This window comes from Echinops telfairi, unplaced genomic scaffold (genome assembly GCF_000313985.2).
Source record: "Echinops telfairi isolate 266 unplaced genomic scaffold, ASM31398v2 ScPeMD7_2291;HRSCAF=2852, whole genome shotgun sequence".
Classification (NCBI taxonomy): Eukaryota; Metazoa; Chordata; class Mammalia; order Afrosoricida; family Tenrecidae; genus Echinops; species Echinops telfairi.
Window position 1 is genome coordinate 13,075,719 of NW_022106189.1, and position 10,220 is coordinate 13,085,938.

Below are 10,220 nucleotides of genomic sequence, written 5' to 3' on the forward strand. Positions count from 1 at the left end.
AAATGAGGAGCTGATGCCAGGGGCTTAGGTGGAGAGCAAATGTTTTGATAATGATGAGGGCAATGAATGTACAAATGTGCTTTACACAATTTATGTATGTATGTATTGTGATCAGTTGTATGAGCCCCTAATAAAACGATTTAAAAAAAGAAAAGCAAGAAAAACGCGAACTTATTCTTATTGGTTCGCCTTTAAAGGTAACTTGTTACCCCTGAATTGCTCTCAAGAGTCTTTCCATTTCATTGATGTTAAAAAGCTTTCCTATACTATATTGAGGTAGTTAGTTTATTGTGCCAACCTGGTCGATAAACACATGTGGGGTTAATTGAAGGGCTGAGAGATAAATGGCTCGGTGAGTCTCACCTTTCTTGTCTCTTGCTCTTTGATCATCAGACCAGTGTACGGCTGCCTTGCTTGTTCTGTGCCTCAATTTGCAAGCTACACTACCTGTGGGACACCTAACCTGTGGACTGTGTCTCTGTAACATGAAGTTCCTTCAAGACCTGCTTCACCACACTACTGGAATTGGGGACTGTCACACCCTGTCATCTGGCTGACTGTTGGTGACCTCCCTTGCTGTTTGCTGCCTGTGCCCGGATAGCCTGAATTGCACAGAGGACTACCTGGTGGCCCTCAAGACTTGAAGGACTGCCAGTGTCTCACAACTGTCTCATAGGAGTGAGTTGCACTGAGCCATTTGTACTGCTTTATAATTTAATTAACTGTTTGTTTCTTATGTTGTATATCTATTTATCTGTATAAATATATATAAAATTATTAGCGTTCTGCTTTTGTTTCTCTAGAGAACCCCGTGTAACACATATATCATGGTGATTTTCTTGAGAGATCAATTCTGTTTGTCATTTTCTGGGCTTCTTGATAGTTATTTTTCTGTTCTGTCTTAGCGTTAGGAAAGATCTATTTTTAATATTTCTTCAGCTATTTTCTCTGTGATTAATTTTCCTTCTTTTAGTCTGTCATGTTTATCAAATGTAAGTTATTCTATTTAATACTTTACCATAGAATTCTCAGGTTTCCTTTAAAATTTTTTGGTCCTTTTTATAGTTTTATATTTTTGTATTTTGGTCTCCAGAGATTTATCTTCAAGTAACTGATCCAGATTTCCATTGTTTCAATACTTCAATTTTGTTCTTTCAAAATGTTATCTAATTCTAATATACTAGCATTTACTTTTATAAATTTCTATTTAGAGTTGTTGGATTATTCCTAGGGTTTTGGGGGGTTGTATGGGTCAGATTGCTGTTGTAGTGCTTTCCTGAGTTATTTTATCTTCTCTTCTGTTTTGTTTCTTATCTATATTCCTGTTGATTTTTTCCCTCCATTCCTCTAAAGCAGCTGAAGCTCATTCTCCTACACTCCCTCACAGAAATTCTAAAGCTTTTTCCCACCCAAGATCTCCTCTGTAACCACATCTGCATGGATTCCACATAATTTTGCTGTATTTTCTTGTTTTCACATGTGTACAAATATTTGCTGCTGCTTCCAAGATATGATGTTGTTTTTATATTTGAAAATCTTGAAGGGCCCCAGGTGGCTGGGCAAGGTGGCACTAGCCTATGGTGAGTAGGGGTTGATGGCAGGAAATAGTTAAATATCTACCCCGTCAAGGTCCTGATTTCAAGGTCGACTCCCAAGTTTTCAAGAAATACAGGCCAAAGAGCAACACAACTACCACAAAGGGTAGAAAAGAAAATATCCAAGACATTTTGTCTGCACCCACACAAGCTGGACTCACTGACTGTGCATCAGAGCAGGATCTAGGGTCTCTTTCCCTTAATCTCCTATGTCTTTGCTGTAGTGGGTCTGTGCAGCATGTCTGCATAGTTTGGCATCTTGCTGGAATCTGTTGCTAGTGTGCCATCTGCTTCTTGCTGGGACTTTGAACCTTCATAGAACCGGAATACATGGTACAAATGACACCTTTGCCAGTGGACGCACCCTCAGGTTGAACATTCCTAACTGGTGTGAGAATGTAGAGGCTGCTGTGAAGAGAACACAATCCTCCAGTACTCAATTTATGAGATGAGTTATGCGAGTTATTAGAATGATGATTGTTCCCATCCCCTGCCACCTTGACTCCTATACTGCAGTTGGTAAAGGAGCAGACACCATCCCTTCCCTGGCTCACTGGCCCCCTCTCTCGACAAGGCAGCTTCTGCTGTGTAAAATGAGAGTGGGACAATGGGGAACCACTATTTGGGAAGCAGTTGAGTTTCTGTTTATGGTGATGGGGAAAAAGTAACAATTGTGCACAACATCATTATTGCAATTGAGAGCAATACATTGTATACGTGAAAAACTGTTCGGTTGGCAAATGTGTTAAACACACACAACATACACATGAGAGTAAATAAAAGTACTTGCTACGAAATCATAGAAATGTTTATTTTTTAAATCTCAAAATGTAAAGCTTTTGTTTTTCAACATATCTTCCGTACAGGTCTATACACTTCTGTCACTCTGAAGTCAGAGTATTCACCTCTCTAATCCTTCCCTAAATAATTCTGTGTTCTTTGATTTACACCATATTGAAATAGTAATTTAACATCCTCGACAGATTAAAATGGTGCTCCTTTTAATTTTCTTTGAATTTTGAGAACAAGTAGAAGACTAAAGGGGCAAGATCAGGTCTGTTCGTTGCTTAAGGTCCCAATGAATTCTTATAGGACAGATGTTGCCACCCTCAAAGAATGAGCAGGTACATATAATGATAGAAAATAATTCCTTGGTGCAAAATTCCGAGCATTTTTTTAAAACCAATGCAGGTTTTCATTTTCTTAAAATTTCTTTCTAATAATCTATGTAATTATTCTGTGTCCTTCAAGAAAATTTATTGAGATTTTCTCTTCGGAATCCCCAAAATCAGTCCCGTAATTTTCCGAGATGACTTTTTGTCTTGAATTTAACTGGCACAACCTATAAGCTCAGAAAATACTGGGTTTTTAAAATAGTTTTATTGGCACATAATTCACATACCATGTAATTTGATAGACTAGTTATATTAAGAAGAGTTGTGCAATCGTCACCGCAATCAATTTCAGAACATTTTCTTCTTTCTCATACCCAATCTCCCCTGTCTTGCTCTTAAGTAATTATTAACCAAGCTACCATTTCTTTGGGTTTACTTATCTTGGAGTTCATATACAGAAAATCATATAAACAAGAAACAAACAAATGAAAACCCAACAACAGCGACAAAACAAAACAAAAAAAACACAATAGAAAAGAAAGCAGAACATAACAAAGCTGGGTCAAGAGGTGTTCTCCCTCATTAAGAGATTATTGAAGATATGGGTGCTATGTCAAAGTGTGGTGAAGAAACTAGATGGTGCTTGGCTATCAAAGAGAATGGCAGTTGGGGTCTTAAAGGTTTGTCTTCAAACAAGCAGCCATATAAGTGAGGTGAAAGCTATGTGCACACTGAAGAAGTACCCCTGCCTGTGAGATTCAAGGATGGTAAATAATAGAACCCAAATCCAGTGGCAGGCATGGTATCAGAGCTTAACTTGTGAAGACTTGATTTGCAGAATGGTATAGGCAACAGTGGAAGCCCAACATACATTTGGAGGGTCTACACATAGCTTAAACCTCTGGTGAATTCCCTCTGACCTTAGTTGAAGGATGTGAATAGCATTATTTTCAAATAGCAAACATTGTAAAGTTGATTACAACAGACATAATTAGGTTAAAACATAATATCTTATCATTTGATCTCCCTTTCGACCCACTTTAAAGCTGCTCTAGTTAATGAAAAAAAAAAAAGCGAAGGGAAAATGCAAGTGGATTAAGTCTCTGGTGAATCCCTCTGACCACAGATCAGGGATGTGAATAGCCTTGCTATCATGCAGAATGCATGAGAAAGTGGATTATCGCAGATGCAGTTATGTTAGAATTTGACACCTAATTTTATCTCACTTCTGATCCATTTAAAATTTGTTTTGATTCTAATATTTTCTGCTTGAAGTTTTTATCTGTTTTACTTTGTTATTTTCAGTTTTTACTTTATTTTAATGATTTTCTGAATATGAACTCCATGATAGGCAAATCTACAGAGGCAATAACTAGATTAATGGAAGGGGCATTTGGGTGGGGGGAAGGGGGAGCTAATAATAATGAGTAAAACCCAAAGAAAATATTCTAAAATGGAACACAGCAATGATAGCACAACTCAATGCGATTCAACTATTGAATTGCAAGCTATGTGTATTGTATGCCAATAGAACTGTTAGAAATAAAATAAAATTGGTCAAAAGGGAGATGAAGTGATAGGATGTTATATTTTAACCTACAATGCCATCTATAATCAGCTTTACAATACCCTTTGTCTGATAGCAAGGCTAGTCACAGCCCTGGACTGTGATGAGGGAGGGCTCACTGAAGGCTCAATACATGTGGGCACCCTGCAAATGTATTTTGACAGAAGTCTCTTTTTTGATTGGACCTTTTCTTCTCTTCTTCTTTCTTAAATCATTTTATTGGGGGCTCATACAACTCTTATCACAATCTATCCATCCATCCATTATGTCAAGCACATTTGTATATTTGTTATCATCATTCTCAAAACATTTTCTTTCTACTTGGGCCCTTGGTATCAACTCCTCATTTTCCCCTCCTTCCCCCACCTCCCTGCCTCCCTTCCCCTGGATAATTTATAAATTATTATTATTTTTCATGTCTTACACTGTCTGATATCTCACTTCACCCACTTTTCTGTTGTCCGTCCTCCAGAGAGGGGGTTATATGTGATCGGTTATATGTAAATCATTGTGATCGGTTCTCCCCCACCTTCACCTTCCCCTCCTGGTATCTCTACCCTCATTATTGTGGACCTTTTCTTTTTTATTATTGAAGGCACCCTAATAAGACTGAAACGTATATTTCTGAAAGAACTTGTCTGCAGTCACACACTGTTCACATAAAGATGTTTAAATAAATCTTGTTTGTACTAAACATATATATGTATGAAATAGACACCTAGCGGCCCTAGTAGCAATATTTTTTGCTTACCCTAGTGTGTGTGCTCTCATTTTATTGTTATGAAAACAGGCACAAGAAAACCTATGTCAATCAACAATTTCTATATGTACAATCCAGTGGTATTGATAACATTCTTCATGTTGTGCAAGAAGTTATCATTTTCCAAATTATTCTGCCACCATTAACATAAGCTCAATGTCTCTGAATCAAAAACTGCCGTGTTCTCCTTCCTGTCCACTCATGGTAACTACTAATACTTCTTGGTGTCTGTACCTTTGCTTAAAGAGCCCTACTGGCACAATGGGTTACACACAGAGCTGCTATCCACACCAGCAATTTCAATCTACCAGCCATTCTATAGGAGAAAAATGAGACTTTCTACTTCCATATATATGTACAGCCTCAAATTAAAGATACTATCAATATAATTCCCATTGCACCCATACAGATGGTTTATAATGTTCTCTAGTAAAATGATGATGAGGTCTGTCAAGTAGACCAGGGACATATATGGGTTTTGAGCTCACACTTAATCATCACCTTAATCTAAGGACAATTAGTTCTTATGACCTGGCCCTACTGGATGCCTGCCCTCATGAAGAGGTCAGTGATGACATAGGTGCTGTAGAAAAGTGGGGTGAAGAAAGTAGTTAGGACCTATTTATCAGAAAGAATAGCATCTGGGGTCTTAAAGTGAGGTGACAGCTGTGTCCACACTCAAGAAGTACCCCAGCCTGTGTGATCCAAGGAGTGTAAATAATAAATTCCAAGACCAGTAGAGGGAACCATTTAAGAACTTAAATTCTGAGCACCTGGTTTGTAGAAGGCTGTGGATGACAGTGGATGCCCAAAATTCATCTACAGGATCCCCAGGTAGATTAAGGAGCTGGTGAATTCTCTGACCACTGACCAGGGAGGTTAATAGCCTTGCTATCAAACAGAACGCATTAGAAAGTGGACTAATATAGTTAGGTTAAAATTAAACATCTTATAATTTGCTCTCCTTTTTGACCATTTTAAATGTGTTCCAGTGTTCATTATTTTCTGTTATCTTTTCAACTGAGATTATTCTCTGTTTTATTTTGTAATTGTTGTTGGGGTTTGAGTTTTCTTGTTTTGTTTTTGTATGTTTTTCTTTATATGAAACCCAGGATAGATAAACCTCTAGAAGACAGTAATTATATTAATAATTTCTTGGGGTTATGGCAGGGGAGGTTGGGGGACATGGGAAGCTAGTAATAATGAGTACAAGCAAGAATAAATGTTCTAAAATTGATTGTAGTGATGATTGTACAAATCTTTGTAATATGTTTAAACTATTGACCTGAATTATATGCAAATCATATGTCAATAAAATATTAAAATGAAAAGAAAATGATTTTCAGCTTTGAAAACCCAAGGGAGCAGTTCTACTCTATCCTATGAGATCACTATGAATTGGCTCAATGGCAGTGAGTCTCTCACATATATGCACACACACAAACACACACATGTATACAGGCATACTAAAAATAACCCCCCCAAAAAAACTGGGTGAAGCTTTCTTTGTATGCATTTTTCCTTTTTCCTGCTAGGCAAGCATTGAGCAGCTCTTTGAGTTAGTGCATCCAATGGTGTCACCCGGAAAGGTACTCTCTTGTCACAGTGAATTTTTTGTAGATGCTGTTTTGCTTGTATTTCAATTTTTGTGTGTGTGATGACCGATTTAAGAGAACAGTGTGCAACTGTGAACTTTTGTTTCCTGCTCAGGAAATATGCTACCTAAACTGTTGTGATGTTGAACACACCTTACAAGGACAGCACTATGGGAAAAACTCAAGTATATGAGTGTTTCTCTCCTTTCACAAAAGGTGAAATTTTGATTGATGACAAAACTCATTCTGGACGTCCATCAACTTTCCAAATGGACAAAAATGTTGACCAAATTCATCCACTTGTGCTCGCAGACCGATGACGGACAATTGAAAATATGGGGGAAGGTATCTGGACCATCTTGGAGGTCGGTTCAGCGAATTTTCATGGAAGATTTGGGAATGAGAAGGGTCAATGCGAAGATTGTCGAGTGCAAACATGCTGTGCTCTCAAAGAACTGCTCCAAAGTGACCCAAACTTTTCCCCCCAAGGTCATTACTGGTGAGGAGACATGGTGCTGTTCTTACCACCCCAAAACAAACATCAGTCAGGCCAGGAAGACGCCATCATCAACACCCCCCCAAAGCAGCTGGTCAAAAGTGAAATCAAAGATTGAGACGATATTTAGTTGTTTTTTTGTATGTGAGGGCGTTGGAGTTTGGAGTTCATTTGGAGTTTTTTCCATTTGGAGTTCATTCCACCAGGTCAGTGTGTTAATCAAGCTTTCAATTAGAGGTTCTGAAAAGAGAGTGTAACAGTGTGCTACCAAAAAAGGCCTGATTTGTGGTAGACAGGGTGCTGGTTTGGCCACCATGACCATGCACCTGCTCAGGCAGCCATCTCAGTGTGTCAGTTTTGGGCAAAATCAACATGTCTCTCTTGCCCCATGCACATTACCCATCTGACCTCACTCCAGGTGACTTCTTTTTGTTTCCATGAATGTTGAGTGACATGAAAGGACAACAATTTGATGACATGCAAGAGGCGAAGGAAGAAACGAGGGAGTTGCTCTCAGCCATCCAAATAGATAAGTTTGAAAAAGGTTTCCAAGAATGGAATCTCAGATTTGGCAAATGCATTAAATATAGTGGAGAGTACTTTGAAGGTGATAAGGTTGTTTTGTAAAATAATTAATTACCTAACTTTGAAAAAATATTCTGTGGTTTTTTTGTACCCATATATGTATATATAATTTTGTATAAGTAGAATTATGCAGTGTTTTATATGGAGAGGCATACCTTGGAGATATTGCAGGTTTGATTCCAGATCACTGCAATAAAGTGAATGTCACAATAAAGCAGATCACATCTAGGAGCCCTGCTGGCGTGGTGGTTACACACTGGGCTGTGATCCACATGGTTGGCAGTTTGAAACCACCAGTAGCTCTGTGCCTGCAAGACTGGGCTGGTAGACAGTTACAGTCTCGGACACCTGCAAGGGGTCACTATGAGTCTGCACTGACTCAGTGACAGTGAGTGAGTGTATATAAATGTGCATTGCGAACAGTTATCTACTGTAGTATATTAAGTATGCAGTGGCATTGTGAGATCGTTTGAACTATTGATAGAATTATGAAAATATGACACAGACATACAACGTGAGCACATGTTGCTGGAAAATGGAACCAATAGACTTGTCTATTGTAGGATTGACACAGATTTTCCCCTTGTAAGAAATTGTAACATTTGTGACGTGTTTTAAGCTGAAGCAGAGTAAGACAAGACATGCCTGTGTGTTCACAACAACCACAGTCTAGCGTTGGACATCTATTTCCTGCTCAGGTACAAGCGACATTCCAAATCAGAGGGGAGCACCAGTGAATTACAGAGGGCTTGACTTTTGATACAACCTGCTTTTAGCTTCTCCAGACTTAATTTGAACAAACGATGTTGGTTGATAGCCTGCTGTTTGGAATCCTTTGTGCTTTTTAACAGAACACAGGGAACCACTTCCTGCTGCTTTGTGCTATCGGAGAACGTGGACCCCAAAATGTCTGAGTTCACTCTGTAACCCTCCAAGGCTTTCAGGTTCGAATGAACCGTGAACTTGGTGAACACATTCCTCTGGTTCTTAGAAGAAGAAAAAAATAAAAACCCACCAGCAAAAATACATTACACTGGTCATTATACTTCAGTGACGGAAATAACTCATTTTCATGACACACTATAATAATAGCAAATTATGGTACACAATGAATCCATTCTCATTAAAGTCTGTATGGAGAAAAGCAAAGAATACAAAATGTATACAATTGTTTAAAGGAAAATGCCATGTAATATAAAAGATTCTCTAATCGCTATTTCTAATTACAAAGAAGACAAAATCACTAAAATTTTTTTACAACATCTAATTATAAGAAAAACCACCCAAACCCAGAAATACAAAATAACTGCAAAATTAATTTCACATGATGCAGTTTCCAAAAAATTCCTTTTCCAATTGAAAAATACAAAGGGAACAGTTGATAGAATCGTGTATGGCTTTGCGTTTCTTTCAGCGGGGTTAGATGATGAAGACCTTATGTAGCCAATCCTCTGCTAGGTGTCTGCGCACGTGTAACCTCCTTTCGTCTTCAGAAAGCCCTCTCGCTAGCGTGGGTACCTCACTTACTCTCTAGGGACTTGTGACTCATAGAGATTTGTTAATTTGTCCAAAGTCTAGGGTAACCATCTGTTGGGTCAGCTTAGGACTGGGTCATCCTTTCATCATCGTGAATAACATTGCCTTCACCTGTGGGGATAATATAGTATATGGTCACCAAACTATAACTCAACTAAGAAGGCCAGGAATCCGGATTTGAATCGGCGGCATTTGTAATACAGGTGCAGTAACCACAGAACTCTGTCCAGGCTCAGCGTGTGGATGCTCCCAATGTCTCTTTGTACCTTGAAGAACTAAGTCTCTCTCCAACTACAGGCTGGCAGTGGCTCAGAAGGGAGCGAGACTGGGCATAAGCCATGAGTTAGGCTTTGGACAGGCTGAGGTTGACGATCTCATTCTCTGTGCAGCAGCTCCACGTGGGTCTCTACAAGCAGGTCACATTTAACTTCTCCCAGACAGAACTCTCATAGACTGCTTCTCACCTCGTCATGCATCTGCCCCGCCATTTTTGTTCCGACTGTCTTCATTATCGATTGCTGCTTTTAACAGAAATACCAACAGACATGTGTTTCCCTATAGTTTAGGAGGCTGTCTTAAAGAGACCCATATTTGTGTGTGCTCATTTGAAAAAAAAAGTCATCCAACAGAATTCAGAAATTTTCTAACAATCATTAATATTACATGCAAGTTAAATTTTGCTAAAGATAACTCAAAAAATAGTCGCAGCAGTACATTGACAAAGTGCCGCCAGAATTTCAAGCTGCATTCAGAAAATGACAGGAAAAGAGGGTCATCATTGCTGGCCACAGGAAAGCAGAGACTGCTAGAGAGATCTTTACTTGTGTTTCATTGAATATGCAAAGGCATCAGACCATGTGTGTCATAACAAATTAATCATGGATAGCATTGCAAAGAATGAGAATTCTACACCACTAGGTGTGCTCAAACAGAACAGGTACATAGACCAAACAGAACAAGGACATGCGTGT

At 38.7% G+C, this 10,220-nt stretch overlaps 1 pseudogene; it reads right to left on the bottom strand.

Moving 5' to 3' along the window:
- The window catches only part of LOC101638686, a 57,785-nt pseudogene extending 48,048 nt beyond the window's left edge, over positions 1 to 9,737 (bottom strand).
- Positions 9,738 to 10,220: the final 483 nt, after the last annotated feature.